General features: G+C 50.0%; 1 protein-coding gene across 1 annotated transcript in view; it reads left to right on the forward strand.

Moving 5' to 3' along the window:
* The first annotated feature begins 16,837 nt into the window (after window positions 1–16,837).
* The window catches only part of LRRC8D (leucine rich repeat containing 8 VRAC subunit D), a 48,430-nt gene continuing 38,957 nt past the window's right edge, over window positions 16,838–26,310 (forward strand). Inside the window, exon 1 of the mRNA XM_054072788.1 lies at window positions 16,838–17,426. The gene's annotated coding sequence lies outside the window, so the exon portion shown is untranslated. The remainder of the gene's footprint in view (window positions 17,427–26,310) is intronic.

A 26,310-nucleotide genomic window follows, 5' to 3' on the forward strand; every position in this document is an offset into this window, starting at 1 on the left:
AAGGCTGCGAAGAGGAACATGCAGAGAATGGGTGGAGGGCACTGTGTTCCTCTTGATATTCATTCCCCAACGCCCCCTGTGATGTTTTAAAGGGTATGAGGGTACGGGTGAGGGCCTCGCAGCGTGAGACGCTGGGGCTCGGTTTGCAGGCAGTGGGCGAGCAGTGGGCTGGCTGCCACCGCCGCCTCGCCCCTCGGCAGCCCCAGGTCCCCTCCGGGCAGCGCAGAGGGAGCTCAGCACCTCGGGGGTGCTGGGACCACCAGGGTGTTGGGAAACCGCAGCACACAGCTCAGGGAAATGGGACCGGGGCGATGGAGATGTGTGTTTATTTATTTGTGTATTTACATAGGCGCTGGCAGAGGCTGCCCAGGGAGGTGGCTGAGCCCCCATCCCGGAGGGGTTTAAAAGATGGGTAGATGAGGTACTTAAGGATATGGTTCAGTGGCAGATAGGAATGGTTGGACTCGATGATCTCAGATGTCTTTTCCAACCTGGTGATTTTATGACTCTATGATATATTTGAGATGTATGCAGGACTTCAAGCCTTGGAAGCCAGGAGGATGGAAAGGATTTGATGAGCTATGTTTCGTGAGTGCACGTGCGTTCCACACATCTTCCTTCCCATCTATTGGACAATAAAGCTTACAAAGAAGGAAGGACTTTGCACCAAAGGTGCTGAGGGCTGTGATACTGCTTGGAGCGAGCAGTAGGGCCAGCTGGGTTGGTGCCGGGTAAATCAGAAAGCCAGAGGGGCAGGTGTAGGGTGTTGAGCGAGGATCAGTGCTGTGCTTAAAAGGCACCAACCTCTTTCCCTTGTGTGGGTGGTATCTTTTGTATTTGGTGAGTGTTTGGTGGTTTTTTTGTTGTTTGTTTGGTTTTTGTTTGGTTTTTGTTTGGTTGGTTGGGTTTTTTTTTTTGTTTTTGGAGTTGGTAGCTGTGCTCCCTAGATGGCTTCAGCGTCTTAATCCTGCTCTGGAGTAGGATACCCCCATCCCTGCTGCTGGACCCCTTTTCCCCCCTGTCTGTGAGGCCCACCTCCCTCTCCCAGGCTCCCTCCCACAGCCTTGCATTGTTGCCTAGAATATAAATCATGGCTGCAACCCTCTTTGCCTCTCCCTGCCCTCCCTGATCTGGAGCCCCTTTCAGCACTGGAAACTGCTCTAAGGTCTCCCCACAGCTTTCTCTTTTCCAGGCTGAAGGTTTATATACGAGCTTAGACCTTAATTTGGTTTTTCTATAGGAAGCCGGAGCAGACAATGCAGGGTACGGTTACAAAACAATGGAGGATACAGGTACAATCTTGTGGTGCTGCTGATGGGGACAGTTAACATCTCCTGGGCTCTGGATGCTTTGCGTGTGCACGTGCTGCAGTGCTGATGGGCACTAACTGATGAAGATGCCTAAAGCTGAGAATGAGCAGTCCCAAAGCTGGGCAGAGTACCCCACTGAGGAGGTGATGGGAGGTTGATTGTGTGTGGGTTTTGATTGTTTTTTTTGTTGTTATTCATGTGCTGCACTCCCTTAGGATGGTCTTTTCTGCTGGTCTTCTTCAACCACTGGTTCCCACACTATTCATAATTTTTCTCATGCAAATGAGCTCCTTCTCAATGTATTCCTTGAACTGCACAATGCTTGGGAAGCTCAGAAAAATGCTGATGCCCCAAGGGCAGGAAATATTCACCCCCCTATGTAAGTAGCCGATGATCAAATCCTGGTGAGTTGTTTGCCTGTGTCCTGGTTTCTCTCATTTACCTGACATTTACCCACACTCTCCACTGGTGTGACAGTGGCCGAAGGAGGCATCTGGTCTGTGTCAGCTTTTATCTGCCTCTTTTCTTCCTACTGTGCCTCATTGTGTATGCTGGCTAATCCAATTCAGATTGGAAAAGAAATAGATGAGAAAAATAACTGGCAAGACATCAGCAGATGCAGCAGCTCCATGGGAGAAGAAATCCAGGCATTAATGGGGTTCATTGTGATGCAAAACCCAGACATGAAGGCAAATTACCTCAGCACATGTGGGTCTGAAAACAGAGTCCAAGAGACTGGAAAGCAGCCTGGGGAAAGTGATGACTATCAAGTGACATTTCCTTTCTCCTCTAGAGGCTGTAGGTGGGCACAGAGCAGACAGCGGCAGGGAGACACAGTGGTCACAATGCGTGGTAACACAATGGCAAAGCACGTCAGACTGGCTCATGGTGGTACGGGAGCTCCCACCAGGACCGAGGTGCAGCCGTGCCGCTGATCCCTGTGAGCGCCCAGGGCTGTGTCCCAGCTGCCTGCACGGCCCTGAATAACCCACCTGTGCTGTGGAGCGGGGCTGTGGCTGTGAGGACTTGCCATGGCCATCTTGCCCAGGGCAGTGGTGGCTGCCCCATCCCTGGAGGGGCTCCAGGCCAGGTTGGATGGGGCTTGGAGCCCCTGATCCAGTGGGAGGTGTCCCTGCCCATGGCAGGGACTGGAACTGGGTGGGCTTTAAGGTCCCTTCCAACCCAAAGTATTCCATGCTTTGCTCACAGAACAGCGATGGGTGTCCAGGAACCCCCACCCTGCAGTGCTGGTGCTGCAGCAGGAGCATGGCTTAAGGCTGCTTAGGGACAATGTGCAGCTCCAGGGCAATAGGCTGGCCCTGGGCTCTGCAAGGAGCCTTTGGAATGAGAAAGTCATGGGAGCCCATGGCCCTTGGGCAGCTGTTGGGGAAGCAAAGATCATCAGGAATGTTTCAATGGGCTGTACTGTTGCAGGCAAGCATAAAATAGGTTTGCTTACAGGAGCTCAATGAGACTATTTCAGTGAGTTGTTCCATTTACAGGTTCATTTTGCTTTATAGGTGTCAAATATGGGTCTTTTTCCCCTTTGCCCTGTTGCTGTTGGGCATTGCCTCTGGGAATTCCTTTGTTCAGAGCTGTTGAGATGCCCAGCTGTAAGCAGAACAGGCACAGGCATTTCCTGATAATGAAATCTGCCAGGCTACTAAAAGATTCATTTACTTTCACTTGCAGAAAATGACCGAGCAGAACCATGCTCATGTGGGAGAAGAAAGGAGAGGCTAATAAGAATTGTCCATAAATGCCAGAGAACAAGGTCTGGAGGGGAGTAGGGGCTTTTCAGGTGCACTACTGCAACTATCTATTACACAAAGTGTAGGAAAAAGGGAACGCTAGAATCGCCAGCGCTGTGTGTTTCCACATGTGTAAAGAAAGACCAAATGCTTTTAATGTGATTAAAGAACAGAGGTCAGACCTGTCTTACAGTGACTTTGGGCTACCAAGACAGACGGGCAGAGTTGGACTCTAGGCATCAATAAGCAGATACAGATGACGCAGCAGGAGCAGAAGAGAGATGGCCAGGAGTCTTTAAAGACTAAAGAAAGGATTTCAAACAGACTCCTTGGATGTAACTTGAGAAACAGGCAAGCAGAGAAAACAAAACAAATGCAAATATTTCCAGTTCCTTACAAATGATGATGCTTCAGGTGTGTGAGCTGCTACTTCCCCTGTAAAGTAGGCAAAGCATTAAATGAAAGAAAAAATGGAATGTGTGAACATATGTAAGTGCTTTGAAAGCCTCCTCCTGAATTATAAATAGCCTTGAATCATAAAATATCGCTGTCAGTGGTCTCTACCGAAGTTTGAACATGCAATCTCGCTTGTTCACAGCAGAGCCTGCGTGTGGTGTCACATTAAAACCTGAGAGAAGCAAGAAAGACACAAAAATTTCCTGTAGATAAAACAGAGCCACAAGCCTGGCTGACAGACTGGGTAATTATTAATGGGAGCCTCAGTGTGGATGGATGTGTGGAGCAGGCTCCTCCAGGCCCTTCCTTCCCCTGGAACTGTGAAGGGTCATCTCAAACAGCCGGCAGCTGCCTTGGTGCAGGATGGATGCTGTGATGGGGCAGAGACGCTGAGCTCACAGAAGAAGTGGCTTGCAAGTTTCTCCATGCGCAACACCAAAAAGAGGACTGTTGGGAATACTTGAAGCTGCTGGGGGGGTGATAGAACACACCTGACCTCGAGGAATGGCACGTTGGGGACAGGCAAAGCACCCAAAAGCTGCAGGCTTGGGAGCAGGGCACCCCTCCTCCATGCCATGTGCCTGTAGCTGGAGAAAGGATGTGCTGGGATGGGCTGTTCCAGCTGTGTGAGCTCCTGTGTAGAGCCAGAGAGGTCTATGGGGCTGGAAGATGTGAGCCTTGTGAGCAGTCGGGGAGCCACGGGCGGGAGGGCGAGGAGAGCTGTGGTGGCTGCGATGCTGGCAGAGCTGGTGGTCCTCCCCGGGCAGTCAGTCATCACTCCAGACCAGCGAGCCAGGACTAGGAGGGGACAAACCTACCTTTGATAGCACAGAGTAGCACCTAGTTTCCGCCTGTCACCTTGGAAGGCATCCATATGGAGAGGTCCTAAACAGAGGATCCAAGAGCTGTAGCTCACTAGAAGAGAATCCGAAGACTTGTTCATGTTTTTTTCCTCTCCTCCCTGCTGGATCTCCGGATTAACCACCTCTTGTTCTCCACTCCCAGGACTCCAGATGTCCAGTGCATCTTTAAGTGCCCTCTTTGCTCTCCAGCTGTTGCTCCTGCATGGATGGGTCTCCTGAGGTCCCACACTGTTTCTGGCAGTTCAGCAGAGTCTTGGAAACCTTGTGGTGTTTAAAGGGGTGAGTAGGCAAATTGTGCCCTGTTTATCTGCAGCCCCTCCTCCCTTTCCTGTGGGCCCTTCCTGTCATCTGCTTTGGCTTCCACCCAGACCCTGGTGGCATACCAAGAAGATGCAAATGATCTCCAAATTCTCAAGCGCTTTGCTCAAGGTGTGGCTCTGGCAGCATCCGCGTTACGGCTGTAGCTATTGCAGCAGTGAGGCGAGCAGAGGGGTGCCCATGCTGGGTCTGAGCAAGACACAGCTCACTACGACCCTGAGAGCATCTCCTCCCTCTCCTCAGGAGGGAAATGATCAGCTAGAAAAGTGTGTTCATTGGAGAAAGACTTGGGTGTGGATTCTGTCTGTGCTATCCTGTGCAAGCGATATTTGTTAGCACCAGCAGGTAGGGGCACAACACGGTGTCTCTTTTCTCCTGGAACCAGTTATCCAGCCCCAGGGGATGGAGGGCAGGGTCTAAATGGAAAAGAGTCCAGCACTGCCCTCTCCACCCGGGGTTTACACCTCGCACAGTGCCTGCGCTTTCTGCAGACGTACAGTGCCCGCTGTGCCCGGTGACTGTCCCTGCAGGGTCTGTTTCCACGGCCGAGCCGGCAGCCGTGGCCTCCTGGCACCCCTTCCCAGCGGCACAGTTTGTTTCACTCCACCCAGCAATGTCGGTAGGATTTAGGCTGGATTGCAAACCTCATTCCTGCGTTTCAGTGGGAGTTTTGCCTGCCTGAGAATCTGACCCGTTAATTGAAGGGTCAAATGACTGCAGAAATCCCTTCCCACACATGCACCAGGGATGGCTGCGTGCAGCTCATTGGGATGATTTGCATGGAGCCCTGACCCAGATCAGAGAACAGTAAACTCTTCTCAGGCTACAACTTCCAAAGCCTCATCATCTTTGAAGTATCTTTGCAGTAATAGACAAAGTAAGCTTTTCTCCTTTGCAGTTTGTACTCATTCCAGTTGTGCTGCGAGAGTGTCCTCACAGAAAAAGAATGCTTTCCTAGGGCTAGGATAAGGCAGGGATTTTATAACAGCAGCTGGAACATGGTGGTTGCAAGGAGAATTTAAAGGTGAGCTCAGCAACATATTCACATCTGAAGAACCACTTCTGCCGTAAGCACAGGTAAGACAAGATGTTCTGTGTGGGGAAAATCTAAGGAAAAAAATGGGCTTTGAGAGTAACTGCACAGAAAGGTTTGGGGTTTTTTTCCAGAAACTTGGAAATAAGGGAGAGAAATTTGATATAGGAAAGGCCACAGATACAGAGCTGTCAGGCACCTCCAGGCCAGCACCACCAAAAAGTGACTTTTGGAAACCAGGCAGGTACCAGAAGCTTTCCTAAATACTGGGAACTGGGAAAGATGGTCACAAAGCTGATTTCCAATGTATCCAGGCTGCTGGGCAAATACACACTGAGGATACAGAGCTGGAAGTTTGGAGTGCAAATATATGGATAAAAAGGACAAAGGCAAAAAGCACCTAAACTCACCGCAAACAGGTTTAAAGCTGTGGTAATATACTGGTCTCCGTCCAGGGGTGTCACTATGAAATAACGAAGTGCTGTTGCACTTCTGCTGACTCAAAACACCCATCAAATCACTCCAGGGAGATTAAGAAGCATGTATGGATCTGGGACTGCAGCAATGCAGCACGCATGCATGGGCCCCTGCGTCGCAGGGGTGGGGGGAGGCTCCGAGGCCCAATAAGCTGAGACCTTCTCATAAAAAGATGAGAAAAACTGGAGAGCACAAGAAACCCATTTGCATTTTGCTGAGTTCTCAGATCAGAGCCTGCTAAATTTATGTTTTAAGTAAAATAACATGATTTTATGATGTTTCGAACTAGTCATTTGACTGCTTTCCACAGATGGTCTGAAGTATGTATGAAAATATATGCAGAAATCCCTTGTCTAACTTTACAGCATCCTTACGTGCTCTCTCACGCGTGCGCTCTCTGCATGTCTAAATGCATCGAGTTCATGGCCACTGGTGTTTTGGAGGTGGTGAGACAAGACTGGAGAATTGGAAGCAGAAGAAACCTAGCAAGCAAGAATGATGTTCTCCATAGGAAACTGTGGAAATGCAAGGGACTCAGTAGGAAAAGCGAGGGGATCTGTGAAGGTGGTGTCATCAGCAACCAGTTTATCATGGAAAGGGTAGAATTTGGCTGAGATGCAAGATGGAGATACACCCACCAGGAGTGGGGGACAGCACTGCTGTAGGTGCTAGCTGAAGCCCTCTAGGCAGATGTGATGGTCTCCAGAAGGTGGCCCAGGAGACATCCGTGTCCTCTGCATGGGAGGAAGGAGAAAGCAGGGAACTCCCAAGTGGAGAGAGCAGGATGCAGATGGTAGCAAGGAAGGATGAATAATGGGGTGGGGATGGAGGGGGGACACGGGGACCTGGCCCAAGGGTCTGTGTGCAGAGGGAGAAGGTGGCAGAGAGGAAAAGTGATTCCAAGAGACAGGAGAGAATATGACTTCAAAGGGCATTTGCAGTCAATCCCACAAAAAGCAACACGACAGCCGGGGGTGTGGGATGGAGAAGTGAGAGCCTCTGAAAGATGATGATGCAAGCACTGGGATGAAGGTATAGACCAGGGCTGTTAGGCTGGAGGTGGAGTTGGCTGTGATGCTGGTTGGAATGTCCCATTCTGAGGACAAAGAATAAGAAAGGCATCTCAGAGTGGTATGCAGGGTCAGTGAGAGATGATAATGTGCTTACCTTGGAGCGCAGAATGAAAGAGGAAAGTGAGGACTTGGACAGCAGGAAAGGATGGACCAGAAGTACAAGCTATGAGGAGGTGGAAGGAGATACAGTTTCTGGGGTACATGGATAGATAAGAGCAGTGAATGGGAAATGCTGCTGACAAGAAGGTGGAAAGGGTAAGGAGATGGAAAGGTTCCAAGGTGGGAGGGAGGGGGAGACACAAATGAGTAGGCAAATTATAACTAATGCAATAATTAGCTGCTACAGCAGTAATCGGATTGTCACCTGCACGAGGAGGAGGCAGGGAGCTGGTGAGTAAGGGGAGGCAGGGTCGGGCAGGCAGGGGAGCAGAGGTGGGCCGAGCGTGCCGGGGTGCAGAGGCAGCGCCGTGGGGAGCAGCAGCGGATGCTAGGGCTGCAGTTGCCATGGCAACACACGCAGGGAAATGCAGCACGTGTGACGATGTGGTGGTGGTAGCAGGGGACAGCTTGGCATGTTTCCATGCCACGCTCCTCGGAGTGGGTGTAGAGCCACGCACCGCCTCTGGGTGCCAGGGCTGTACAAGTCACCAGCATGTTTTGAGTCCCTTCATGGCTGAGAAATAGATTTCTTGTGCTCTTTCTCCTCCATCCCGGGCATTCCGAAGCCCGTCAGAATGAGAGCTGCTGAGCGTGTGGTTGGCAGTGAGCTCCACGTGTGCCGCACGGCGAGGAGGCAGCTCCGCAGCACGCGGCCTCTGGAGAGGGCCGTGGGAGAGCAAGCGTCCCTCCCTCTGGCCCCTCGTGCCCATGACCATGGAGACCGGACCTTAAATCTCCAGCGCCCTGGCCTCTGGAGACGAGGGCACGGCCTCAACTTGTGCCGGGGGGGTTCAGTTTGGATACAAGGAAAAATTCCTTTGACAAAAGAGTGGTGCAGCCCTGGCCGAGGCTGCCCAGGGCAGTGGTGGAGTCTCCATCTCTGGAGGGGTCAAACCCCCGTGTGGCTGCGACGCCTGGGGACACGCGCACGGTGGGGTTGGGCTGACGGGTCTCTTTCAGCCTCAACGATGCTATGATTCCACCACTCGCCAGCTGCATCTCCTGTAACGAACCGGAGCTTTGGGCGTGCAGCTCCTAAACAGCCGGAGACAGAGCACAGAGGCCGCTTTTTCTGTCCCAAGAAGCCGCGTTTCCTAAAGCACTGACGCTCCCACAGCGAGGAGAGCCCGTCGGGGCGCGGAACAAGGGCGCTGCTCCCTCTGCCCGGCCCGGGCTGCCCCCCGCCTGCTCCCAGCGCCCCGCCACCCGCCCGGCTGCGGCCGACGGCAGAGGGAGCCCGCGGAGAGCCGGAGGAGAGCGGAGGGAGCGCGGAGGGAGCCCGGGCGGAGGCAGCGCTGCGGCCGCGGTGTGCTTAAAGAGCGCGGAGGGACGCGGGGAGAGAGCTGAGGGAGCGCGAGTGGCTGAGGAGGCGCCACCGCGGAAACGGAGTGCGGGGAGAGCTGTGGGGATGGAAAGGGAGGCGAGCAGCGAGCGAGAGGAGTGTCCGAGTGCTCTCTCCCGTGTCAGATTTAAGGCTGGCGCTGAGTTCAGGGTGTTCGCTGAAGGGGCGGAGGGTATCCCGGGTACGCAGGGAATGGGGTTGTGTTTAAATGTGAAAAATGTCTGGCTATATTTTTCCCCCCGAGGAGAATGCTCCAGGTTGAGCGCTGTTCCCAGTCCAATTTGTGTCAGAAAATGCCGGTGGCATGGAGAGGGCCTGGTGCCCCGAGCTCACTCCGGCATTGAAGCGAAGCACTCAATACGCCTTTATGGCTGTGTAAATGCGCCCATTGGGAGCCGAGGGCCGTTCCGCCCCGCGTGGGATGGCAGCAATGCCAACCAGGCACCTGCCAGCTGGAGTGCGCCTCCAACTCTCTGGCCACAGAGGTCAGAGCAGGAAAATAAATGCTCTGGTCTTTCCATCCCTCGCTGCCTGTGGTCCCGCGTGCAGCACAAGAGCTGGTGTGATTCATTCTACGGTCTCTGGGCGACCTCGGGGAAAACCACTGGCTAATTTCAGTTCCTGACATCAGAACGTACCGTTAACCTGACAAAGCAAGCCGTTATTTTGGGTTAAGGCATGATCAGACCTTCTTTCTCCTGCTACCTTTTTCTGTACGGTGATGACATAAGCTGGAGGTGTTTGGGGCTGCGGGAGGTGCGTTTTGTAGTGGCAGTGAATTCACTGCTGTGTAGAACAAAACCATTGCCAGTGCTTTCTCCAATTAATTTACAGTCAAGATAAAGCCAGAAGACAATGATTTTGAGGTTCCAGTAACCTGCTTCCCCATCACTGCGCATATTGTAGAATCATAGAATGGTTTGAGTTGGAATGGACCTTAAAAATTACCTAATTCCAACTCCCCAGCCATGGCCAGGGACACCTCCCACAATATAAGCAATACTCCTCCCTTGTCTAAGGCTTTGGAGCAGTAGACGAAGCTTTAAGTGAGTTGAAGGCTTTAAATGAGCATGCTGGCTGCTACACGGGTATGGATGGGAGTAGCAGGAACACTTGGGGTCTTTAAGTTATGTCCTGTTAAAGTAACGTGGAGAGTGTGATGCCAAACAGAGAGCATGTATCTAGTTGTCGAAGCTTTAGGGACTGGAATACTTTGGTTTATTGTAATTGTATTTGAGAAAGTATTGGGAAGAGGATTTTGGAGGTGGAGTTCTATCATTCTGTTGCTATGTTTTTCCTTGGGTAGAGCCTCTAAAAGGAAGCGACTAATTTTGTTTAATCTATAATATGCACGTGTAACTAGCAGAAGGTGCTGCAATTAAAGTGAAAGCTTAATCTAGGCAGCTCAAGCAAAAGCAGATTCTCTTAGTGCTGTATTGGCAAGCCTGGGTTCTCTTACACTCCTGACCACAAACACAGCAGCCTTGTTGCAGTTGTTGAGGTGGGAAAAGAGCTCCAAGTCCTTCTGGGTCCCTGATTAAGGATCCTCATTTTAAAATAAGCTTTCTCTACTCTCTTAGGCAATGACTGGTGGTTTCTTTGCTCCATGAGAAAACAGGAAGACAGAAAGAAGATGCAGCGTGTAAGAAATAAATGATATATCGTTCCCTTAGCCCTTTTTTCAGCTGTCTTTGCCCAGTCTTCATCAACTTTATTTTCTTTTTAATGGTCCAGCTGGGCGAGTCCTTAATCTTCAGCTCTTTGAATGACTGCAGATCAGTTGTCTGCAGGCTCTGAGCAGTTTGGTTCCACATATGTTCTTTCTTTTTCCTCATGCTGCTCAGAAAGCCCTGCCCAGCTGTGCACCTCCTAATGTCCTTGTGGCTCGGCTATTTTAAGAAAACTGGTAAAGGAATAAGGAAATCAGTAAGCACTGACTATTGCAACTGTGAGGTTGGGGAAGTGAAGGTTAAGTGCTGGCACAGGTATAGCTACGCACACTGGAGAGAACTCACTTGCCCTTCCTTTAAAGACCACTGTTCTCCCAGATCCAGGTGGGGCACTTGGGGTCTGTGTCGTGCCATTTGCAGATGGAGCCGCAGCCGTTTCACTGGGAAATTGAGATCTGAAGAGGGAAGAATGGCTTTCAGGCATCATCTGGAGAAAGAAATTACAGACTGAAATGTCCCAGGGGGAGGCAGGGAAGTCGTTCTAGCAAGCTGGGCTAGACAAGCAAAAGCTGCTTTTGGTCGTATCCTGCTAATTCTGGTTGTGACAGGTTTTAAATTGTTATTTCCTATTCAGCCTCTGTGCTCAGTGTTTAGTGTTTGTGGAAACCAGGGTGAGCGGAAGAGGTAGAGATCATAGAAGCAGTAAAGTGCAAAATTAAGAAAATGGGAAGGGCTAAGTAGATGAAATGGACTAATTCAGCCACAGACTACCTCCCCCTCCTGGCCTTGGGGCTTGGACTCTCTGAAGGTACTCAGCACCTCATCGGTGGTACCTGGTGTGCTGCTGCGCTGGGATCCAAGCAGGATGATTACGTGTTAAAGTAGCAAAGAAGGTTGGTTGGCAGGAATAAAAAAGCTAAATTGATGGAATTATAAATGAGCCTAGCATGGGAGGGACAGAGTTTTGCAATGCTTTTTATAGTGGAAAAAACATGGTGCTTTGGTTTTCCTAGATGTTTTTGCATTTTGTCAGTAAAAACTGTAGCTAAATAAGAATTGTCCAACATAATTGAGTTTGATTTTTCAGAAAGCTCTGACACTGTCCTGGTCGCAGGGCACGCTGAGCTGCAGCAGCCTTGCAGAAGTGCGGCCCTCGGCTGATGGGTTTCCCTCTCCTGTCTGGAAGAGCGAAGCCCCCTCGGCCCTGGGCTGGCGCTGTGTGCAGCAGCCTCTCACAGCCAGCTGCGGGCAGGAGCAGAGCCTGCCCTTGCCAACATCATCTGACTGCAGGGTGACAAACAGCTGCCAACACATTGCCTAATTTTGCCTAGGAAGTCAGTCTTGCCGTTGCTGCAGCGGGGTGCAGAGGTGGCACAATTGGCTGGGGGGGTGGCAAGTGGCAGATCAGGGCCAATAAGCGTGAATGCATCCCCAGCTGCATCCCCGTCTTCCTGCCCATGTGTCCTAGGTGAACACCATGGGCTGAACTGTTCAGCACTCGGAAACCCTTTTCCTTGGGAATGGGTGGCCAGCATCCAAGTGAAGTGACTCATCTGCATCCTCCTTATTTAAACTGGAGCCTTCCCTTTCAAGCTTTGCCCATTCTGTTAAGCCAAACTGCTGTGTTTCTGGAGAGGGGAAAGGCCCTCCAGTGACCTGCCCGTATCTCTCTCCTATGTTGCCATCTGTACTTCTTCCTAAACAACTACCTCATCTTCCTCTTCATATTCCCTTTCATCTTAAATTTGCTTGTAAGAAAAATGTTTCAGGTCACTCAAAGCCAGGATGGAAGTATTTCCCAGTATGTTTTTTACCTCACTGTTTTCCGAGGAACCGCTGGCACTTGCTCTTTTTGGCACCATCTCTTCCTTATATTCTCCTTCTGCTGGTGTCCCTCTTGCACCTGGCTCTCTTGGACTGAGCTTGGACACCTACTGGACGATGTCAAGCAGGGATATCTGACATGCACAGGGTGGCTGTTTGAGTGAAAAAAGGAGAGAATGGAAAACATCTCAGAATAAATTGTCAGCTTTTCAACCCAGACAGTACCACAGCTCAGGAGGACCAACACTTGGAAGCCCGGGCAGAGGCTGTTGAGTGAATTGGTGGAGCCTCCATCCCTGGAGGTGTTCAAAAAGCATGTGGCTGTGGCACTTGAGGACATGGATTTGTAGGCACAGTGGGGTTGTGCTGACAATTAGACTGGATGAGCTTAGAGGCCTTTTCCAACCTTAAAGATTCTATGATTCTCTAAAAATGTTTAATGATGTGAAAATGGGGATAATGATAAGGTGGAAAAACCTGACATCTTTTGGCTAGTCAAGGTTAGGCAATTTGAAAAATTTCAAATCAAATGCAGTTGTAACACCAAACAGGATGAATTTATCCTGTGAAGCATCACTGCTGCTTGTTAATGTAATCACTCATTCAGTTCTCTAAGGCACAGATGAAAATGACAGTATTTTAATTTAACAGCCAACATCAAAGCTGTGCAAGTGGAAAGAAGCCACTGCCTCTGTTTTTCTGGCATCTCTTTTGTCACGTGGTGTAACTTGGAGCTGGCTGACTTGTACTTCTGCTGAAACAACCCTATAGACGTCAGCAGGGTAACAGAACAACTGGGATGTATATTTGCCCCAAACCAAGCTCTTGCAGGGTTTTAACTCCTCTCCTCTCTCTCCTATCCCACTGCAACATGTTCCAGGTGGACAGAAGCAGAAACAGCCATCTAGAAAGAGCTGCCCAAAAGCACTGAGACTTGAGCTCAGATGAGACCAAACCTGACCTCTCCTGGTGGGAGAGGTCTCTGCTAGACGAGCTTGAAAGGAAGGAGTGTAAAGAGTTTTAGACTAAAGAAAGCTTGAGTTACCTTTAAATATATATCACAACATAGGGGGAAAAAACCCTCAAACCATGCAACCCAACATACGTTCTGTAGGAGGTGAGTCTTTCACACTTGCATTTGCCCTGTCAGAAAGACTCCTCATTGGATCTGGATATCCCGAGTTCCAGGTATCTTCTGCTTCGAGTCCCTGGAGCGATCTGTTTGTTTTGCTGCTGCACCTCATCTTGGCACAGTGTCTTGATTGCCGAGTGAATGTGGATTCAGCTAGCTCTGACCAGCTCTGGCATTTGAAAAAAATCCTTTTTCTTCCGCTTGAATTTATCTGCCAGCTGCCTGCGAGTCAGGATTTCAGCAGCTCTTGTTATTCTGTTTTCACTTGCCTTGATGCTTACCAGATTGGACTGCTTTTATCTCCATTAACCCCACATTGCTGTGGAGCCCCAGTATTGCACACGCTGTGCCTCGGGCTCTGGGTCAGAGCAAAAATAAATAAATAGATGAAAAATTCACCTTATTGAGGAAACAGTGGGGTCTAAAATGCTGGCCAGAAATAACACAAGTGTTGATGATCTCAGGGAAGAAAATAACTAAAAGGCCAAATGAAGGTATTGAAAATCAAAGCTTAAAATAAATGACAGCTCATTAGACTAAATCTGAACTCTGCTAAAATTCTTCACCAGATGAAGAGGCTGGTATGAAAATAGTGCTGAGCAGCTGAGGGCAGGACAAGCTGGCCTGATTTTCTCTGGGCTCTGAAGCTGTATTGCTGCTAAGAAGTGCTTTCATTTCTAACCTTAGATACGCCTTACGGTAAGTTAGATGAGAAGGTCTGAATAAAAATGCACCTAAAAATATAAAGGGGAGATACTCAATCTTTAAAGAATTGAGCTAGTCTGAACAAACACCTAAGGATCATTTCCCATCTCCTCCACTTTGCAAAACTCATGAGATTGAAGAAAAATTTGGAAGAAGATGAGCAACTTTTTTTTTTTTTTAAAAAAACCCCTCCATTCTTAATCAAAGTCAATAATAGTTTCAAAAGTAATAGCTGACATCCAGTTCTGGTTAAAAGAACAGAATCATGGTAACGTCAGTGTCCGACGAAGACTTCAGGAGAATGGATTGGGAGCAGCCCTGAGGAGATGGACTTGGGGTGCTGGAGGATGAGAAGCTCACTATGAGCCAGCAAGGTGCGCTCACAGCCCAGAAACCCCCCGTGTCCCGGGCTGCACCCAGAGCGGCGGGACCAGCAGGGACGGAGGGGATTCTGCCCCTCTGCTCCGCTCTGGGAGACCCACCTGGAGCCCTGCATCCAGTTCTGGAGTCCTCAGCACAGGGAGGACATGGAGCTGTTGGAGCGAGTCCAGAGGAGGCCATGGAGATGATGCGAGGGCTGGAGCAGCTCTGCTATGAGGACGGGATGAGGGAGTTGGGGTTGTGCAGCCTGGAGAAGGGAAGGTTCCAGGGAGACCTTAGAGCAGCTTCCAGGGCTGAAAGGGGCTCCAGGAAAGCTGGGGAGGGGCTCTGGATTAGGGAGCGCAGGGAGAGGATGAGGGGAATGGTTTTCAACCGAAAGAGGAGAGGAGAGATTGAGATGAGATCTCAGGCAGAAATGTTTTCCCATGAAGGTGAGAAATACAGCCTGTCCCATCTCTTGTCTGGCTGCACGTGGATGGAGATCACTGCCCCATTTTGCCCAGGCCTGATGAAGGATCCTTGGTTTCTAAGGCTCCAAAACAGATCTTGGAGAGTTGCTTTGCCAGTATTTTTGGTGTCACTGATACGAAAAAGTGGAGTATTTTGATTTAAGCTAAAGTATTTATCTGAGTAAGTGTATTTTTTTTTTTTGAAAGATAGGCAGAATGTCCCAGCTCCAAATTAGCAAGAGGTTTGACTATTGTGAAGTTCCCAATGACATGGCCCTGGGAAACTAGCTGAATAGGCATAAGATTCTGGGAATAAGTGGGAGACACCTTCAGCTCTTGGCTGGCTGTACGTGGAGATCACTGCCTTGTGTTGCCCAGGCTGGCATTGAAGGATGGTTGCTTTGTGAAGCTCCAAAATGGGACTTAGAGAGTTGCTTTGCCAGTATTTTTAGTGTGACTGATACAAAAAAAGTGGAATATTTTGATTTAAGCTAAAGTATTCACCTGAGTAACTGTATTTTTTGCACATTAGGCATAACACCCCAGCTCCAAATTAGAAAGAGATGTGACTGAAGTTCATAATGACATTAAAATGAGTCCTTGGAAAGTAACAGTTTGTGCAGAAGGTTCTGTGAGAATTTATCTACGTGCGTGCGAAGTGGGAAACATTCTGCCCCAGCTCTGCTGCACACGGATGGGGATCGCTGCCTGGCGCTGCCCGCGCTGCGCTCTGAAGCTCCAAAATGAGTTTTAGAGGGCTGCTTTGCCAGTATTTTTGGTGTGACTGATACGAGAAGTGGCGTATTTTGAGTTAAGTGGCATACGCTAATTTAAGCTAAAGTATTCATCTAAGTAAGTGTGTTTTTTGCAAGTTAGGCAGAAGGTCTCAGCTCCAAAGTAGCAAGAGATGGGACTGAAGTTCACAACGACATTACAGCGAGGCCTTGGGAAGTAACAGAACACGCTTAAGATTCTGGGGAGATGTATCCACACGCCTGTGAGCGGGAGGCACTGCCCCAGCTCTGCTGCACACGGATGGGGATCGCTGCCCGCGCTGCGCTCTGCCGCTCCCGGAGGGGTTTCGACCGCTACCGGCAGCGCACACGCAGCTCCCCGCGGCACCGGCCGCTGCACCTGGGACCGGGGCGGGGCCGCCCGTCCCTCCGGGGCTGTGCCCGTCCCCCCCGGGCTGTGCCCGCCCCGCGCCGCCGCGGCTCCCGCAGCGGGTCCCGGAGCGAGGTGAGACCCGCGGCGCCCCGCGCTCGGTCCCCTGCACCCCCTCCCCTCTCTCTCCCTTCTTTTCCTCCTTTTCTCGCTCCTCTCCCTGCCCCTCTACCCCCCGCTCCTCTCCTCTTTTCTCTCTCCTCTCCCCCCTCTTCCCTTCTCTTCTTCCCCCCTCTCCTTGCTCCTCTTCTTTTTCCTCTTTTTCCCCTCTCCCTGGTTCTCTTCCTCCTCTTCCCCCCTTCCTCCTCTTCCCCCCTTCCTCCTCTTCCCCCCTTCCTCCTCTTCCCCCCTTCCTCCTCTTCCCCCCTTCCTCCTCTTCCCCCCTTCCTCTTCTTCCCCCCTTCCTCCTCTTCCTCCCCTTCTTCCTCCTTCCCCTCCCCTCTTTTTCCTCTTCTTCCTCTCCTCTTCCCCCTCTCCTCTTTCTCCTCTTCCCCCTCTCCTCTTCCTGCTTTTTCTTCTCCCTCTTCTCCCTCTCCTCTCATTTCCCTCTTCCCCCTCTCCTCCCTTCTTCCCCCTCTCCTTTTCTCTTCCCCCCTCCCTTCTCCTCTTCTGTCCCCTCTTTCCTCTCTCCCTGCTCCTCTTCCTCCTCTCCCCCCCTCCTCTTTCTCCCCTTCCTCTTCTTCCCCCTTTACCCCTTCCTCCCCCTCTTTCTCCCCTTCCCTTGCTCCCCTCCTCTCCCTGCTGCCCTCTCTGCCCCTCTCCCCTCTCTCTGCCTTCACTGCCAGCGTGGCCGCCAGCCCGGTGAGCCCGAGGCATCTCGGAGCACGGCGGCTGCGGCCGTGTGTGATGGTGCCGGGAGGCGGAAGGTGCTCCTGGCCGGAGGGAGCCCCTCGCCAGGCGGCTGCAGCCGGGGCCGTGCCGGGCTGCCGGCTGGGCTCCGTGGCCGCGGCGTCACCCGCCCCTGCCGTGCGCCACGCGCACATGGAAGGGGACCAAACCTGTCAGTAAAACACACCTCCAGGAGAAAAACAGCGGAATTTTGAGGCGCCTCCCTCCCCGCTGCTCCGCGGCGCTCGGCATCAGCGGCTCCTGCTCCCCGAGCACCCCTGCGCCGGGCGCGGCCGCTCCTCTGCCCGCAGCCTCCCCTCGCCTCCTGCCCCGTGCGGGGGCTGCGCCGCGAGCACGGATGCGGGCACGGGGAGCTGCGAGCCGCTCAGCATCCCTGCGAGCAGCAGCTCCGCGGGGGATGCCGGCCGCGCGTTCCCAGCAGCCTCTGCCAGCTCCTCCTCTGGATGCTCCCAGTGTGCCGGAGCCATGAGGTAGGTGACTCCGGCTCGAAAATGGAGGACGGCGGTGGCAGCCCGCGGGGGGTGCGCTGGCGGGGGCCTCAGCGGTGCTTCCTGTGATGGTGGTGCTGGGGGGCGATGGGGCTCGGCCGAGCCGGCCGTGAGCGCCGTCCGCGCGGGCGATGGGGTACCTGCTGCTGGCGGGCACCGTCAGCACAGCTTTGTGGAAAGAAAATTGGTGTAGAGAAGTGGGTTTGGTGGTTTCTCAGCATTGTCTGTCTGTGGTAGGAAGGCAGGGCAGCGGCCGTGCCCCGGGTCGGGCAGAGGGGCTGCAGCACGGGAGGGTTTGCAGGAACGGCGCTGATCCCGCGGCTCTGAGCTATCGACAAAGCACTCATTCCAGATGGGGTCGATAAGTCTCTGTTTCTTCTTTGTCCTTTTTTTTTCCTCCCATCCCTTTTTTTTCTCCCTTCACTTCTTTCCTCCCTTCCTCTCTTTTTCTTCCCCTTTTTTTGTTTTCTCCCCTCCCCTTTTGTTTTTCTCCCCTCTTCCTGGTGGCAGCGGAAAGCCCCTTTCTTCAGGCTCAGGGTGAGCATTGGTACTACAGGAGGTTAGTGTTGTGTTGTTTGCTCTTGATTACCATCTTAAATTAATTCACCCGGCCCCGCTGGAGGCCAGGGTCCTGTTCACTCTTTGTGATTTACAAATCCCCTTTGTAAACCTTTTATTGTTGGTTGGAACTGATTTATGAGGTCCCGACCTGGGGATATGGCACTGGGGCTGTGTGCTCTGCGCCATACACCATTTTCTCGGGTGTTTCTGAGCGAGCGTTGCCTTTCGACTCCTTTGGTGCTTTGCCTGTCTCTTGCTTAGTGTGAAAAACACTCGTCTGTTCTGTGGGCTCTATTTTCTTGCACGCTAATCGCCAAGGAATATTTAAATCGATACTGTTATTTGCTTTTGAGATTACTTTGATAAAGATCCAGAGTTTACAGAGGCCACGTGAGGTGACGTGGGGAAGGGCGCAGTGTTCAGCAGTAATTTGTTTTATAAGATCCAGATGTGCACAGTAGATATCGGTACCAGTCCTGACGGCCGAAGGGGATGGTAATCTGTCCAGTGTGTGGAAACCTGGAGGAGGAATTCTAAAGCAGCAGCACCAGCAGAGGAGAAAGTCTGCGTGCTGCTGTCACGGGGAGGTAATTATTAATAGGAGCAAACCTGTATAAAAACAATGCAAAGAGAGTGAAAGCACTCGGGCGCTTGCTGAGGAAGGATAAACTACATTGCACTCAGATGTAGCTGCACACATGAAACATGGTCCTTGTATCCCAGTTCTTTCTTCGCCCGGCGTGCCTGTCTCCCGAGATGAGCCTCGGTCTCTTCGGTAGCAGGAGGTGGCTGGTGGAATGGAGATTCCACGCGCGGGTCATGCAGTTGTGGTCAGCTTTCCAGCGAGTGCCTGGAGAGCGAGAGGAAAGCTAATGCTGTTGGTGAGGCGCTTGCAGGAGGTCCTGCCGGGGACGGGAGGGTAAGAAGATAAAGGCTAGTGGAGAAAAGGGTGCGTACGTCCTTGTGGTCTAAAGCGCTTGCGACCACGCGTGTTGTGGTTTGGTGCAGTTGTATAAGAAGCGACTACTGAAATTTCCTGCCTTGAAGTCAGTTCTTTTAGTTTCTCCAAGTCCTCCCGTTCCCGCTGCGCACTGAGGTCCCGTTCGAAGGCTGTTGAAGCTGGTGGGCGTAAGTGGATTTCGAATCGGGTCCTGTACTGCCGGCTGAGTTTCTTTTTCCCCTCTGTTCCTCCGACAGCACGCTGGCTGCCGTGTCAGTGTGTCCGGCTGCTGCGTGCCGGTGCGTTGGCTTGGCGTGTCTGGCAGGCAGAGTGCTGACTCAGCACCTCAGCCCAGGGCCTCCCTTTGCTTCCTCCAGCTCCTCCAAGAGCCAGAGGGGAGTTTTGGTGCAGGTACGTGGACACCGCGATCGCCAAGGGCATTTGCGTGTCCCGAGCCTTAGAGCGTTTAATCATCGTGGGGCTGGTGATGGCTGTTTTACCAAGCTCGAGTCACAGATTGTGTCGTAGGGGAACCCAGTAAACTGGTCCCTCAATTGGATGCAAACACAGGAAGGTTCCAGAGTCAGGATTTTACCAAATAACAAACTGAAGGTTTCTCCTTTACTTTCAGAAGAGCAATCTGCATCTTCCAATTAATGCATAAGCTTGCTGGAGATCCCTAAATATTCATAAAACACAGTTAGTAGTGTTTACGTTATATTCGGATGTTGCTATATAAAGTGGAAAGGGCAAAACATGTTATTGCAGTTTTTGCTGTTTAAATTTCTCCTTTTCTTGCTAGCATTGGAATGAGACTACACAGTTCTCCTTTTGGGGTTTTTCCCTCTTTCTTTCTGTATATATTATTTATTCAGTTATTGCCTCTTGGCAGTGGGACGATCATATCCTAGAAAAAAAACCGCTATTGGTGTATTAAGAGAAATGCAAATAATTCTCCTCAGAAACCGTACATTTGGATGCAGAATTGTCTGTGCTTTTGCATAAGTGACATTTTAAACATTTTCTTATAACAAGTAGTGAAGAGTCTGTGGACTTCACCATGCAAAGGCTTGTGCCCATGACTAATTTTCCATGCGTATATGGTCTCATGACTGCACGCATGCAAAGGCTCTCTGAGGTCGCAGTAAAGGTGCTTGATCTTGAAAATGTTTATTCTTGGCTGGGATGTTGAGGTGCTGTGGAACTACGCTTGTATTTGCCAGAAAAGGGCTGAAATGTGGATAAGGATGTTTGTAAAATACAGTTTTCTAGCATCAACCAGCATTATGTTCGTAGAATTGATTGCAATAACTGTTTCAAAGCTGTTCTATGCCTTGGGAACACTTTGAGCTAAGCTTTTTCCAGGTTGACTTGCTCATGTTGGAGATGGGTTTGGCATGAGATCTGTTGGTCTAAGAAAATTGAGGGCAATTTTCTTTCAACCACGTAACAAAGAATAGGTGCTGATTGCTTGCCAAATGATTTTTCTCCTCAGAGATTCCAAACAAATTTAGGAAAGAACAAAGCCAGCATTTCTAGTGTGTAACTTCTTGAGAATCATCTTGGGTTTTGGCATGTTTAAAACGGAAAGTGCGTCACAAGTCAAGTTGGCACTTTGTAATGCCAGCAGTAATACTCATTTCCGCATCATTAATTTTAATTGACACTGCTTCAGTCTTTCTCTTGCCACAAATTCCTTTAATTAAAGAATTGAAGCCCTTTTCACTTATTTCTGTTCTCTTCAGCTGCATTCTTCCAGCCTTGCAAGAACAGGTTCAGGTGGGAAGAGAAGCTCGAAGGCCTTCGTGTAGCAGCTGCCAGAGTGGTCAGGGAGATATCCTTGGAAGGAGGAAGCTTGGTTTCTTGCAATCAAACCAGCAAAATGCCACTTTTGTCCAATACTTGGAGGCAAGTAGTACTATGGGAAGAGAGTATGGCTGCACCAGGGACCCGTTTGCTGGTACTGTTTTGAAATAAATACCTTCCCCTTTCTTCTTCCTCCTCTTTGAGTATAAATCAGGATATAAGAACATGCTTATGTAGTCTCAAAACTGTTGCTACCTATAATTTTCCTTCTTTCCACTTGAGCTCTTTCCTCAGAAGTGATTTGTTTAAAGGCTGAAGTAGTTGTGATATTCAAGACTTCAGAAGCAATCATGGTGTAAAATTCACCCACCCGTAGGGGAGGAGGGAAGTTATTTGCTGCTCAGATTCTTGTCCTTTAAGAGACCTTTTCCTTGGTGAAGGCAACCGATGGAGAAGCAGAAAAATTAACCAGGCTGAAAGCACGTGGCAGTCAGCAGCGCACGGGGATAACAATCCCCTTTATTCGCCACGGTCCTGCATTTTGTATTGTGTGATCAACTGAAAAAGAAATTGTCCGGTTCTTGTGACCAGACTCATTCCTTCTGAGCGGTAAAAAGGAGCTCGGTCCCTGTATGCAGTCCTTTTGTTAAATGTTAGGCATCTTAGGTGTTCTGTCTCCTTTGAAGACCAGGAGGACACAACGGAAGATTTCTCAGACCAAAGGGCTGGGCATAACAGGTAATCAAATGCTGTTGCTAACTTTTCCTATCAAACATCTCTTCAAACTATTGTGCATTTAAACATGAAAAAAACCCGCACAATTCCCAAACTGGAGTTTTAAAATCCCTCTCTGCTCAGATTATTCTGTCTGGGTTGTGTCTCTTGGTGATTTCCCCTGTGTGTCGAGACCATGGTGCGGCTGCCTCAGTACGGGTGTCTGTTGCTGTTTCAGGTGTCTTACTTGTAGACCGGTAAAAACAATGAGACCTACAGCAAACAGTGTCCCAAAGTGTCTGCTGGAGACTGGTGATGCTCTAGACAGTCTCTTTCCCTAGATTTGTTAAGTAAAGAGACACACAAAGGTAAAAAACAAACGTGAAGGCTCTTTACAGCCCTTGCAATCGAGCAGCAAGGCAGGCTCCTACCCGCCCTGTGCAACCTGATGGCTACAGAGCCACAGCCAAGATGCTCTCTTAACTCTCTTGGACTTCATTCTTTACAAGTCAGCACTGAGATAAGTTTCGCTCCAAAAGCTGTTCCTGATGCCCTTGGGTTCTACAGAAGGCACGGTTGCCGCACCTCTAGTGTTTTCAAGTCCGGCCAATGCCACAGATACCAACGTGCCCGCTAAAAGCAGCGTTGTTTTTCTGGGTGGACTTTGTTTGAAGCACTTTATTCTTGCTACAGTAATTTTCCAACTTGAGATTATAGTTCTAAGGGGGAAACAAGGGCATAGGATGTGTATATGAATAGGGTATCTGAACATCTATCTGTTCTTCAGCCACTGCAGGATAGGAAGGAAAAGAAACTTGCTTCCAGCTGGTGTGAGAGTTTGTGTAAAGCACACTCGTGCCTGTAATGCCCTAGTGCAGGCTGGCTGGAGCTGTGTGCGCTGGAGGCGGTGGCAGTTCTGTAAGGCTGCAGTACCTTCAAGTCAGAAGAAAAGCTGGTGACTGCAGGGACATCTCTCACATACCTTGATGTGTGCACACGCAGAGTTGATTTTGTCATGTTTTGTCAACAAAAAGTAGAGTTTGTTGTCTATCTCAAATACACTGATTAAAAACCCCAAGCTTATACAACACTGACTCGCTAATCATTGAAAATAACCTTTCAGTTCAGCAGCTTCCTCTGTGAATATGAATATTTTATAGAGAAGCATTATGCAACAGACATTTTGCCACCTTTGCAGTTGTGCACAGAGGAACATGCTGTTAAGCTGATGTCATTTGGATTGTTCAGTATAAATTTGTCCACTAAACTGGAGCAAATGTCAATGAATGATTTTAAAAAAGTCCACCTTGCATATCTGTATGTGGTGCTTGGAGTGCGGGTCGGTGGAAAGGGGGGGGCAGGAAGTATTTTGGCCTGACAGTCTGCATTATAGGTTGAGTGAGAAGTGTGAAAGGTGGTGCAGGAGCTTGCTTTGTTTTGAGGCACCACTATGGTTACACACACTTTCCACATGCTTTAGCAATTGCCTTCATTAAAGATGCACGAAGGAAGCAGACTTCACGCTTAATCTGACTGGTGTTTAAAAATACAAACTGAGAAGTCTCCATGCAGGGTTCCTCTCAATGGCTGCCATCCAGAAACTTTCATGTCCTTGCTTTCTGTCTAATTAAATTAAGAAATAAAGCCGAAGCTACCTAGCTTAGAAGGGGAACTGACAAAAGGGAAACGAAACTTTTCATGCGATTGAGTTTTTTCAAAGCAATATTTGCTGTTTTATAACCCATGCTAAATTCTTTCACTGTTTTGTCTCGTTGGCATTGTTAGCGGACAGAAAGGGAAGACTGGCTTGATAGTTTTGCTCCTCTCCCTTCCTATCCTTCTGACAACAAATCTGCTGACTCTTCAAACAAGGAAGCAGAGGAATGCAGATACACAAATGCTGCAGGAATGGTGAGTTTGATCAGTGCTACCTGATGGAAAGTGGGTAGAAAGTGTCCAACGAGAATAACCGGAGAAGAGTGGCTCTTGGAAAAAAGAGTGGACTGAGAATGAGATACAACTGTACTACTAGTGGATCAGGTGACGTGACAAATGAAGTGGCTTGGACAAGACTCTTATTATCAGTGGTTAAAATTTGTGATTACACTTTGTTTATTTCTAGTGTAATTTGATTTAGGATGCACCTGGATTGAGAGGTGAATTTAAGAGCAGTGGTGGCTGCCCCATCCCTGGAGGGGTTCCAGGCCAGGTTGGATGGGGCTTGGAGCCCCTGATCCAGGGGGAGGTGTCCCTGCCCAGGGTGGAACTGGATGGGCTTTGAGGTCCCTTCCAACTCAAACCATTCTATGATTCTGTATTCCTGCCTTCTGCGATGGAAGAGAAGAAGCAGGGAGAAGTTTGCACTGGAAAGGGGAAGAGGAGGTGGCCACGAAGAAAAGGAAATAATTGCAAGCAAGTCCTGAAATAGAGGGGGTGTTGGGTGGCATGTGGGGCCCTAGTATGGGCCATGAACTCTGCAGGGAGTAGCAGTGGCTTCCTGTAGGCTCCCATGGAAGAGGAGCAGTGCCCAAGGTGCTTTCCCAAGAGCTTGTGGTTTCAAGAGCAGCTGGAGCACATTTGAGCTCGCAGCACTGTGGAAAGGGGCAGTCCTGCCTTCCTGCCCAGCTGCCTCTGCATGGGTCGGGCAGGACGCTTCTCCTGGCACACACCATGGGAGGGTGGGAGTGTGTCCCTGGGCCACCGCTCTCTTGGGGAGCAGCGTGGCCACGAGTTAGTTCGAGCTGGTTGCGAAACCTAACTCCGACAGCAAGCAAATCTGGTATTTATCTGGTTAGATTACACGCTGCTTTGGACATTGCTTCTGCAGTAGGTTTCTGTGCCAGTTTGGGGTTTGCTTCTCTCTTGCTGGCATGGCATTTTTCCTGTGTGTTGGTTTGTTGTTTTTGTTCTGCAGCAGCAAGGGAGGAAGATGACATTTTAACCAAAGCGATTGACAAATGTCTGCTGCTTGCTGGGTAGTCAAAGATACCAGTGGAACTGAACATTATTAGGTTGTGCCGAAATGAAACCTCTAGTGACTGCAGCTCCTTCACTTACTTTATTAGCTAGGTTTTTTTCCCCCGTATCTCTACTTCTTCCCCAAAATAGTGTGATTTTTGTCCTCCTTTGTTTACAGAATTCCTAATAATTTACGCTGTAAGTGCATCATCTGGTTTTTTTCACTCTGTTAGCAATGATTGTTTCCCTGTTTAATGCAACCCCTGTTAAGTGCAACAGAAAATAATGTTTTCCTGAGTAGAAAAGATGTTTGATCAAGTGACTGTAGGCATGAAGGCAGCTACATGTAGGCTGCAGGATATAGGATGTGTCATCCGGAGGTTGCGTGTGTTACGCCTGAAGTGCCAAGTGCCTGGCTGTGTTCCAGATAAAACTCGCAGTGGGGGATGCCAACGCCCCGGTGTATGTGGGGTGCAAGTGCTTCCCTGTGCTGAAGGGGCTGGAAAGATACAAGGGTTAAGGGAATGAGTGCCAGAGAGGCCTAGAAGTGGTACATGTGCTCCTTATTTCATCTTCTTCGTTCCCACTGTCCCACACACTGGCTCTGAGAAGACTGGGTGTGAGCTCTCGTATCGGAGCAGATGCTTCTGTAAGTACGATGTTGCTTTGTTTTAATAAATTGAGATTTTCACTTGAAAAATGGGAGCGGGAGCTTATGGAGGAAGCGTAGAGAGAATTCTTCAAATGGGGTTTGGAACAAAATCCAGGAGGATTTCTGTGGCAAAAACTGTGGGGAAGATTCCTTCAGTGGTTTTGACTTTGTGCAAGCATCTGCTTATGTACCAATGTGATTTATATGAGAATTTCTGCTTTAGTATCTTTTTAGAAACGCAAAATCAAGGAGTATGTGTTTTCATTGGTTTCCCTCTACCTCTCCTCTGAGTATGTCCCAGCTCCTGTGCTGTCCTGGGAAGGGGATGGTGATGGACCTCAGCAGTCCTTCACATTGTGATGGAGCTCTGGAAAACAAACTGTCCTGTTCTTCCCTGCTTTGCAACGTGTGGTGGTGGTGATGTTCAGCTTCTCCTGACACCTTTCATTAAAGGTGGCCCTCCCACATTTTCACAAAAGGCAGCCCTCCTGCTTTGGAGACGGGAACGGCCTTTGGCTTCTGTTTTCACAACCTGTTGCTATTGCGGTGGCTGCCAAGGAAGGATTGAAGGGCACGGTGAGCTCTGCTTAGACGTGGGGCTCTGACCTCAAAAAAAAGGTTATGGAAACAGCCAAGGGGGTTATGAGAGCATTTTCTGTTAGAGCTCAAGTACGAGCCAAAGGTCTCTTCTGAAACCTGCTCGCGATAGACCTTTGTCAGAGCTTTTTCCCCTCCATGCATTTAAAACCCAACTTTCTCTGCAACCTCACATCCCGGTGATGAATGCTGCAAAGGGATTTAGTTCTCCTGAGACCACTTGACCACCCTGACCTCTTTGAAGGGGGAAATTCTTTTGAGATACGTATTTTATTTGTGTATCTGGTAGCGCCTTCCCCATCTCCTTAGTCTCCTTAGCCTCGTTCTCTACCGCTAAGAAGAAACCTGGAACAGCAGGTTCCTGCTGACCTTTAAAATGCTCTCAGTGGAAAGCGTGACACAGGGCTTGTTCCTACGGGCTTCTAAGTGCCAGCGAGTGCCAGCCCTGAAAAGGCCTCGGAAAACAAATGAGGAGGGATGCGCATGTCTGTGTTTTGGGTTGTTTCTGCAGTGGCTCGGGAGCAGCTCGGCTTTGGGCAGAGCAGCCCTGCTGGGGGGCAGTGGGCTGAAGCAGGGGTGCAGCTGGTTGTCCTCGCCTTTGAGCCCTGGCTGCGGGCGTTCCCGGTGCTGAGGGGCTG

This window comes from Cuculus canorus, chromosome 8, assembly GCF_017976375.1.
Source record: "Cuculus canorus isolate bCucCan1 chromosome 8, bCucCan1.pri, whole genome shotgun sequence".
NCBI lineage: Eukaryota > Metazoa > Chordata > Aves > Cuculiformes > Cuculidae > Cuculus > Cuculus canorus.